Consider the following 11,649-nt stretch of genomic DNA (forward strand, 5'->3'; position numbering starts at 1 on the left):
CAACTTATCAGGTCACCTCTAGTGAAACTATATTTTTATTCCGTCACATCTTATGTGCTTTACTTGGAGCGTCTGTGTGCTTTTATTTTTGTTTTTGTTTGAATAAAATCGGATCCTAGCATTCCTTGTTTGGGAGAGAGACACGCTCCGCTGTTTCGTATGAGCACATATGTTCTTAGCTTTACTTTTAATGTTCATTGCGAAGGTTGAACTACTTCATTCATTGTTATATGGTTGGAAACAGAAAATGCTGCATGTGGTAAATGGTATAATGTCTTGAATAATTTGATACTTGGCAATTGTTGTGCTCATATAGATCATGTTTAAGCTCTTTCATCATGTACTTTGCACCTATTAATGAAGAATTACATAGAGCTTGTTAAAATTTGGTTTGCATGATTAGTTTCTCTAGAGTCTAGATATTTTCTGGTTAAGGTGTTTGAAGAACAAGGAAGACAATGTAGAGTCTAGTTTGCTTTATTTAGTTTGCTTTATTTACTACTGGTAAAATGAATACTCCTGAAAATACTAAGTTGTGTGACTTCACAACCACAAACAATAATGATTTATTATGCACACCTATTGCTCCACCTGCTACTACAGCAGAATTCTTTGAAATTAAACCTGCTTTACTGAATCTTGTTATGCGAGAGCAATTTTCTCGGTGTTAGTTCCGATGATGCTGCTGCCCATCTTAATAATTTTGTTGAACTATGTGAAATGCAAAAGTATAAGGATGTAGATGGTGATATTATTAAATTGAAATTGTTTCCTTTCTCATTAAGAGGAAGAGCTAAAGATTGGTTGCTATCTCTCGCCTAAGAATAGTATTGATTCCTGGACTAAATGCAAGGATGCTTTTATTGGTAGATATTATCCCCTGCTAAAATTATATCTTTGAGAAGTAGCATAATGAATTTTAAACAATTAGATAATGAACATGTTGCTCAAGCTTGGGAAAGAATGAAATCTTTGGTTAAAAATTGCCCAACCCATGGACTGACTACTTGGATGATCATCCAAACCTTTTATGCAGGACTAAATTTTTCTTCGCGGAATTTATTGGATTCAGCTGCTGGAGGTACCTTTATGTCCATCACTCTTGGTGAAGCAACAAAGCTCCTTGATAATATGATGATTAATTACTCTGAATGGCACACGGAAAGAGCTCCACAAGGTAAGAAGGTAAATTCTGTTGAAGAATCCTCTTCCTTGAATGATAAGATTGATGCTATTATGTCTATGCTTCTGAATGGTAGGACTAATGTTGATCCTAATAATGTTCCGTTAGCTTCATTGGTTGCTCAAAATTCTAGGCCATATTCTGCTAATGGTAACTCTTATGGTAGATATGTTTCACCTAATGAGGAAAAGATGTTAGAAATTGAAAGATCCACCAAGAGCTTTATGCAATCACAATATGAGCAAAATAAATTGTTTACTAAAACTATGAATGAACAATCTACCTTGTTGAAGAATATAGGAAATCAACTTGAAAATCTGAATAGGGAGATTTCTGGGTTGCAAACTAAACTTGCAAATGCTGAAAACCGAATTTCATACATGTCTGCGTCACAGTCTTCTTTAATTAATAAAATGGCTGCTAAACCTGAGGATATTGAAAATAAAATTGTTACTACAGCAAATGCCATCCAAGTTAGAATTAATGAGAATATAAGATTAATGGCTGAATTGCGTGCTAGGTGGGATAGAGAAGAAAATGAAAAACTAGCTAAAGAGAAAAATGTAGCTAAAGTTTGGACTATTACCACCACTAGCAATGCTAATGATTCACATGTTTCTGCACCTCCTACTATCAATGGTAAAATAATTGGTGTTGGCAATGTTTCTACTCCTAGTGCAAAGCGCGCAAAATTACCTAAAACTGCTCGAAACCGCTTCGTGATAAAGCTCGCTGAAATTTTTTCCAACATTGGGGATGATGATCCCATTGTTGTAGCTCATAATGATTTAGATTTTGATGATTGCCACATCTCTGAAGTTATAAAGTTCTTAAAAAAACTTTCTAAGAGTCCCAATGCTAGCGCTGTAAACTTGGCTTTCACAAAACATATTACAAATGCTCTCATAAAAGCTAGAGAAGAGAAACTAAAACTTGAAACTTCTATTCCTAGAAAGCTAGAGGATGGTTGGGAGCCCATCACTAAAATGAGGGTCAATGATTTTGATTGTAATGCTTTATGTGATCTTGGTGCAAGTATTTCTGTTATGCCTAAGAAAGTTTATGATATGCTTGACTTGCCACCATTGAAAAATTGTTATTTGGATGTTCATCTCGCTGATAATGCTAAAAAGAAACCTTTGGGGAGAATTGATAATGTTCATATTATGGTTAACAATAACCTTGTCCCCGTTGATTTTGTTGTCTTGGATATTGAATGCAATGCATCTTGCCCCATTATATTGGGAAGACCTTTTCTTCGAACCGTTGGTGCTACTATTGATATGAAGGAAGGTAATATTAAATATTAATTTCCTCTCAAGAAAGGTATGGAACACTTCCCTAGAAAGAGAATGAAGTTACCTTTTGATTCTATTATTAGAGCAAATTATGATGTTGATGCTTCATCTCTTGATGTTACTTGATATACACTTTCTGCGCCTAGCTGAAAGGCGTTAAAGAAAAGCGCTTATGGGAGACAACCCATGTTTTTACTACAGTATTTTTGTTTTATATTTGAGTCTTGGAAGTTGTTTACTACTGTAGCAACCTCTCCTTATCTTAATTTTATGTTTTGTTGTGCCAAGTAAAGTCTTTGATAGTAAAGTGAATACTAGGTTTGGATTACTCCGCAGTTACTGATTTCTTTGCCGTCACGAATCTGGGTCTAATTCTCTGTAGGTAACTCAGAAAATTATGCCAATTTACGTGAGTGATCCTCAGATATGTACGCAACTTTCATTCAATTTGGGCATTTTCATTTGAGCAAGTCTGGTGCCCTAATAAAATCCATCTTTACGGACTGTTCTGTTTTGACAGATTCTGCCTTTTATTTCGCATTGCCTCTTTTGCTATGTTGGATGAATTTCTTTGATCCATTAATGTCCAGTAGCTTTATGCAATGTCCAGAAGTGTTAAGAATGATTGTGTCACCTCTGAACATGTTAATTTTTATTGTGCACTAACCCTCTAATGAGTTGTTTCGAGTTTGGTGTGGAGGAAGTTTTCAAGGATCAATAGAGGAGTATGATACAATATGATCAAGGAGAGTGAAAGCTCTAAGCTTGGGGATGCCCCGGTGGTTCACCCTCGCATATTCTAAGAAGACTCAAGCGTCTAAGCTTGGGGATGCCTCGATGTCTACGGGAGCTTCTATTCTTGTAGACGGTGTTGGGCCTCCAAGAGCAGAGGTTTGTAGAACAGCAGCAAGTTTCCCTTAAGTGAATCACCCAAGGTTTATCGAACTCAGGGAGGAAGAGGTCAAAGATATCCCTCTCAAGCACCCCTGCAACCACACCGCAAGAAGTCTCTTGTGTCCCCAACACACCTAATAGGTGCACTAGTTCGGCGAAGAGATAGTGAAATACAGGTGGTATGAATAAGTATGAGCAGTAGTAACGCAGCAGATAGTAACGCAGATAAAACAAGAAACAAGCAGCGATAGCGATATTTAGGAACAAGGCCTAGGGAATAGACTTTCACTAGTGGACACTCGAACTTTGATCACATAACAGAATAGATAAATGCATACTCTACACTCTTGTTGGATGATGAACACATTGCGTAGGATTACACGAACCCTCAATGCTCGGAGTTAACAAGCTCCACAATTCAATGTTCATATTTAAATAACCTTAGAGTGCAAGAAAGATCAACACGACTAAACCAAGTACTAACACAAGCATGCACACTCGTCACCTTCACGCTATGTAGGAGGAAATAGATCACATTAATACAATCATAGCAATAGTTAACTTCACAATCTACAAGAGATCATAATCATAGCATACGCCAAGTACTAACACGGATGCACACACTGTCACCATTACACCGTGCAGGAGGAATAAAACTACTTTAATAAAATTGCTAGAGTAGCACATAGATAAATTGTGATACAAAACACATTGCAATCATAAAGAGATATAAATAAGCACTTCACTACGCCATTCATAACGGTGAGTAAGTATTCGTGAAATATAGCCTAAGAGACCCACACGGTGCACACACTGTCACCTTTACACACGTGGGACAAGGAGTCTCCGGAGATCACATAAGTAAAACTCACTTGACTAGCACAATGACATCTAGATTACAAGAATCATCATATGAATCTCAATCATGTAAGGCAGCTCATGAGATTATTGTATTGAAGCACATAGGAGAGAGATGAACCACATAGCTATCGGTACAGCCCCGAGCCTCGATGGAGAACTACTCCCTCCTCATGGGAGCAGCAGCGGTGATGAAGATGGCGGTGGAGATGGCAGCGGTGTCGATGGAGAAGCCTTCCGGGGGCACTTCCCCGCTCCGGCAAGGTGCCGGAACAGAGACTCCTGTCCCCCAGATCTTGGCTTCGCGATGGCGGCGGCTCTGGAAGGTTTTCCTTATCGTGGTTCTTCCTCCGTAATAGGGTTTTCGCGACGGAGGCTTTAAATAGGCGGAAGGGCAGTCTCGGAGGGGGCCTGGGGCCACCACACCATAGGGCGGCGCGGCCCCCCTCCGGCCGCGCCGGGTGTGGTGTGGGGCCCCCGTGGCTCCCTCTGGCGGCTCTCGGGTGTTCTGGATGGTTCCGAGAAAAATAGGAACCTGGGTCTTGATTTCGTCCGATTCCGAGAATATTTCGTTACTAGGATTTCTGAAACCAAAAACAGCAGAAAACAGGAACTGGAACTTCGGCATCTTGTCAATAGGTTAGTTCCGGAAAACGCAGAAATATGACATATAATGTGCATAAAACATGTAGATATCATCAATAATGTGGCATGGAACATAAGAAATTATCGATACGTCGGAGACGTATCAATGCCCAAGGTAACCCCTTCTTCATCGACAACATTATCAGGTTCCTCCCCTGAAACTATATTTTTATTCCGTCACATCTTATGCACTTTGCTTGGAGCGTCGGTTTGTTTTTGTTTTTGTTTTGTTTGAATAAAATGAATCCTAGCATTCACTTTATGGGAGAGATACACGCTGTAGCATATGGACAAGTATGTCCTTAGGCTTTACTCATAGTGTTCATGGCGAAGTTTCTTCTTCGTTAGATTGTTATATGGTTGGAATTGGAAAATGCTACATGTAGTAATTCTAAAATGTCTTGGATAATTTGATACTTGGCAATTGTTGTGCTCATGTTTAAGCTCTTGCATCATATACTTTGCACCCATTAATGAAGAAACACTTAGAGCTTGCTAATTTGGTTTGCATATTTGGTTTCTCTAGAGTCTAGATAATATCTAGTATTGAGTTTTGAACAACAAGGAAGACGGTGTAGAGTCTTATAATGTTTACAATATGTCGTTTATGTGAGTTTTGCTGCACCGTTCATCCTTGTGTTTGTTTCAAATAACCTTGCTAGCCTAAACCTTGTATCGAGAGGGAATACTTCTCATGCATCCAAAATCCTTGAGCCAACCATCGTGCCATTTGTGTCCACCATATCTACCTACTACATGGTATTTCTCCGCCATTCCAAAGTAAATTGCTTGAGTGCTACCTTTAAAATTCCATCATTCACCTTTGCAATATATAGCTCATGGGACAAATAGCTTAAAAACTATTGTGGTATTGAATATGTACTTATGCACTTTATCTCTTATTAAGTTGCTTGTTGTGCGATAACCATGCTTCGGAGACGCCATCAACTATTCTTTGTTGAATATCATGTGAGTTGCTATGCATGTCCGTCTTGTCCGAAGTAAGAGAGATCTACCACCTTAATGGTTGGAGCATGCATATTGTTAGAGAAGAACATTGGGCCGCTAATTAAAGCCATGATTCATGGTGGAAGTTTCGATTTTGGACATATATCCTCAATATCATATGAGAATAATAATTGTTTCCACATGCTTATGCATTAAAGAGGAGTCCATTATCTCGTTGTCCATGTTGTCCCGGTATGGATGTCTAAGTTGAGAATAATCAAAAGCGAGAAATCCAAAATGCGAGCTTTCTCCTTAGACCTTTGTACAAGCGGCATGGAGGTACCCCATTGTGACACTTGGTTAAAACATGTGTATTGCAATGATCCGGTAGTCCAAGCTAATTAGGACAAGGTGCGAGCACTATTAGTATACTATGCATGAGGCTTGCAACTTGTAAGATATAATTTACATAACTCATATGCTTTATTACTACCGTTGACAAAATTGTTTCATGTTTTCAAAATAAAAGCTCTAGCACAAATATAGCAATCGATGCTTTCCTCTTTGAAGGACCATTCTTTTTACTTTTATGTTGAGTCAGTTCACCTATTTCTCTCCACCTCAAGAAGCAAACACTTGTGTGAACTATGCATTGATTCCTACATACTTGCATATTGCACTTGTTATATTACTCTATGTTGACAATTATCCATGAGATATACATGTTACAAGTTGAAAGCAACCGCTGAAACTTAATCTTCCTTTGTGTTGCTTCAATACCTTTACTTTGATTTATTGCTTTATGAGTTAACTCTTATGCAAGACTTATTGATGCTTGTCTTGAAGTACTATTCATGAAAAGTCTTTGCTTTATGATTCACTTGTTTACTCATGTAATTACCATTGTTTTGATCGCTGCATTCATTACATATGTTTACAAATAGTATGATCAAGGTTATGATGGCATGTCACTTCAGAAATTATCTTTGTTATCGTTTTACCCGCTCGGGACGAGCGTAACTAAGCTTAGGGATGCTGATACGTCTCCGACGTATCGATAATTTCTTATGTTCCATGCCACATTATTGATGATATCTACATGTTTTATGCACACTTTATGTCATATTCGTGCATTTTCTGGAACTAACCTATTAACAAGATGTCGAAGAGCCAGTTGTTATTTTCTGCTGTTTTTGGTTTCAGAAATCCTAGTAACGAAATATTCTCGGAATTGGACGAAATCAACGCCCAGGGTCCTATTTTGCCACGGAGCTTCCAGAAGACCGAAGAGGAGTCGAAGTGGGGCCACGAGGCGCCGCCACCATAGGGCGGCGCGACCCAGGCCCTGGCCGCGCCGACCTAGGGTGTGGGGCCCTCGTGTGGCCCCTCGCGTTGCCCTTCCGCCTACTTGAAGCCTCCGTCGCGAAACCCCCAGTACCGAGAGCCACGATACGGAAAACCTTCCAGAGACGCCGCCGCCGCCAATCCCATCTCGGGGATTCTCGGAGATCTCCTCCGGCACCCCGCCGGGAGAGGGATTCATCTCCCGGAGGACTCTTCACCACCATGGTCGCCTCCGGAGTGATGAGTGAGTAGTTCACCCTCGGACTATGGGTCCATAGCAGTAGCTAGATGGTTGTCTTCTCCTCATTGTGCTTCATTGTTGGATCTTGTGAGCTGCCTAACATGATCAAGATCATCTATCTGTAATACTATATGTTGTGTTTGTCGGGATCCGATGGATAGAGAATACTATGTTATGTTAATTATCAAGTTATTACCTATGTGTTGTTTAAGATCTTGCATGCTCTCCGTTATTAGTAGAGGCTCTGGCCAAGTTTTTGCTCTTAACTCCAAGAGGGAGTATTTATGCTCGATAGTGGGTTCATGCCTCCATTGATATCTGGGACAGTGATGGAAAGTTCTAAGGTTGTGGATTGCTCGTTGCCACTAGGGATAAAACATTGATGCTATGTCTAAGGATGTAGTTGTTGATTACATTACGCACCATACTTAATGCAATTGTCCGTTGCTTTGCAACTTAATACTGGAAGGGGTTCGGATGATAACCTCGAAGGTGGACTTTTAGGCATAGATGCGACTTGGATGGCGGTCTATGTACTTTGTCGTAATGCCCAATTAAATCTCACTATATTTATCATGACATGTATGTGCATTGTTATGCCCTCTCTATTTGTCAATTGCCCGACTGTAATTTGTTCACCCAACATGCTTTTATCTTATGGGAGAGACACCTCTAGTGAACTGTGGACCCCGGTCCATTCTTTTATACTCGAAATACAAATCTGCTGCAATACTTGTTTTACTCGTTTTCTTGCAAACAATCATCTTCCACACAATACGGTTAACCCTTTGTTACAGCAAGCCGGTGAGATTGACAACCTCATCTGTTTCGTTGGGGCAAAGTACTTTGGTTGTGTTGTGCAGGTTCCACGCCGGCGCCGGAATCTCCGGTGTTGCGCCGCACTACATCCCGCCGCTATCAACCTTCAACGTGCTTCTTGACTCCTACTGGTTCGATTAAACCTTGGTTTCTTACTGAGGGAAACTTGCTGCTGTGCGCATCACACCTTCCTCTTGGGGTTCCCAATGGACGTGTCAACTACACGCATCACCCACTATCGAGCATAAATACTCCCTCTTGGAGTCACAAGTATCAACTTGGCCAGATCCTCTACTAGCAACGGAGAGCATGCAAGAACATAAATAACATATATGATAGATTGATAATCAACTTGACATAGTATTCAATATTCATCGGATCCCAACAAACACAACATGTAGCATTACAAATAGATGATCTTGATCATGATAGGCAGCTCACAAGATCTAACATGATAGCACAATGAGGAGAAGACAACCATCTAGCTATCGCTATGGACCCATAGTCCAGGGGTGGACTACTCACACATCAATCCGGAGGCGATCATGGCGATGAAGAGACCTCCGGGAGATGATTCCCCTCTCCGGCAGGGTGCCGGAGGCGATCTCCAGAATCCCCCGAAATGGGATTGGCGGCGGCGTCTCTGGAAGGTTTTCCGTATCGTGGCTCTCGGTACTGGGGTTTTCGCGACGAAGACTTTAAGTAGGCGGAAGGGTAGGTCAGGGGGCCACACGAGGGCCCCACACAACAGGCCGGCTGTAGCACCCTACCTTTTAATAAAGGCAAGATACCTGTGTATAGTGCTATTCCCGGGATCACTGATAGCACACACATTACAAAATATAGTAATCATTGCAATAGTATCAAATTACTACATCTTTGATCCAGAGGGTAAAGTAAAACCTTACAAATTGCATAGTCACATGGACTAGCTCTGTACAATGTTCAGAACAAACACAGCGGAAATGTAAATCATCAATGAGCCTTCATCATCTTCATGTGCCACAGGCAGTCATGTTGGAATGTAGACTCGAGATCCTACCAGTACCCATCTTCAGAATAACCTGCACGTTTGAATATGCAGCCCCACGAATGGAGGTCAGTACAATGATGTACTGGCAAATGACACTTATATGGTGGCGCTTTGGGCATGACTATCTACATGATATTTGGCAAGTGGAGTTTAGGCAGATTTGCATAAAGCCAATTTTATCCTATATTTTATTTAAAACAAAACATTTTGAAATCCTTTGAATGACATTGTGAAATCACACCATGGTCAATCCTCCATGGGTTTTATAATAATCACATGGTTACATCTCCCATGAGTTTTACAAGGTTAATTCAATTTTAAACACATTCGGAAAAGGTGATGAGATTCTTCCGTACATTCCCTCGCCTAGAAGCTCAAATTGTCCATAACCGAGGACACGGCTAAGATCTTAGGTTTAACTCTCGAGAGGTTGTGCACTTTCACCTTACGACCCACCCTTCCCAAGAGAAGAATGAGACAAGATCTTTCAGAAGAAGAATTCAACCATACAAACTAGACCCGTTCCCTTGGCCGTCGCCTCCACCCGCTGTCTAGCCACAAGTTGAACCCTCACAACTTACTTAATCCCGGCAGAGCCCATAATACCATAAGGCCGCACTGGAAGCTAACTAAAACATGGACGACATAGTAATCTCTTTAATCTCGGGTGGCCAACCACAAGTGGAACTCACAAGCTTAAAACCCCTCACAGGTAGTAAACCCCCACACGATCCCCAGTGAAAACCAGGTGTGCGATCAAAAGCGACCACTCTACAACTTGCGCACTCTCGGGGATTCACCACTTTAGCCCACTCGGGGCGTGGACTCGAGCAGCCGCCCACCAATCAACCAATCCACCCAGGTGTTTCATTACGGTTGTTAATTTTAAATTTTCAAACACTCACAACCAATAACGAAAATAGCATTTGGCATTTGATGTTGCAAAGCGAAATTAAAGCATCCTAGCAATGGGTTCAAGAGTAACTACGCACTACTAGGGTTTGCTAAGCATAGCATAATACTTTACTTTTGAAAACAAAATCCTACCATGCATACTAGTTTCAAAACACTAATGCATAATTAAAACAAGTAGGATTTGAGTGTCACTTGCCTTTTGGTAGTCGAAGCGCGTTCACTTCTCTTAATCGAAATACGTGCCTCGCCGTACGAACTATAATATAAAATATAGCACAACATAAACACACCATTCAACAACAACAACAAAATCAAACAAGACAACAATTGGAAATCGCTCTATGGTACTAAGGTGTGGCATGAGGTTTGGCTTGCAAGATATGAATTGGAGATATTGGATGGATGGATCAAATACTTGGAAAGGAAATGATTATCTAAGTCAAGTGCTTAGAAGAAAAATGATTGATAAAAATCCTATGGTCAATGGTTGTTTTCTACTCAAGATTGGGTAATTGAAATGATCCATGTGATGAAATCACATGAGTCCCAAATGACGCAACTCAAAATACTATTTGGTAAAGTGTGACAACACTTATTAAGATAGTATGAGTTACACATAGGCTTGGGTATGGATTTGTGATAGGTTGAATTACTCAATTGACTCATTTGTAAATTGAATAGTTCATTATAAGCCAATAGGATTAAATGGTCATGAGGTTGAATATGTATGAACGATATGGAAAATGTGGGTCAAAGATGCTAATGGATATCAAGGGTTCAAAACATTTGCTATGTGTATAGTGACTTAACATAACACTTGCACAAGGGGAAAATCTATAGCTAAGATTGGCCACCATTTACTCAAATAGCTCAATTGTCATTTGAATAAGGTGAACCACACAACTAAGAGTAGGATATGCATTATCTGTGAACATGCTAAAGAATTATAACTGATCCTGGAAGATGGGTATGATCATAAGGATCAACTTGGCTAAAGGACCTATGTTGAAGCCGGGCATAGGACTACACTTTTCGTGAAAATTTATTAGAAAAAGTTTTCCGGATGGAAGAACTTTCTACACGGAAGTTGTAGAGAATTCCATTACAAGCGTATCGCCAAAAGAATCTCTCGGAAAAAGTTTGTAGGATTTATTTCATAGACGATGTTACGGAACAAAGGGTTACCGCGGAAATAAAGTGGGCGAAACTGACATGCAAAATATCTAACATGATCTACGTGAGTTGCTGATTCCAACGATATAAGGTCTGTAGAAATCCAACGGATAGAACTTAAGATATGAATTTTACAAAACTAGACCTAATTGGTTACAGTTCTAATGTTGCACGAAAAGTTGTCCGAACAAGTTGGTCGGATGGGAAAACTTCCTACATGAAAGTTATAGAGAATCTAATTACAACTTTAACGGAAGAACCACTATTCTAAACGGAGGTGTAGATCTAAGTAAATAAA

The sequence above is a fragment of the Lolium rigidum genome, chromosome 7, assembly GCF_022539505.1.
Source record: "Lolium rigidum isolate FL_2022 chromosome 7, APGP_CSIRO_Lrig_0.1, whole genome shotgun sequence".
NCBI classification, from domain to species: domain Eukaryota; kingdom Viridiplantae; phylum Streptophyta; class Magnoliopsida; order Poales; family Poaceae; genus Lolium; species Lolium rigidum.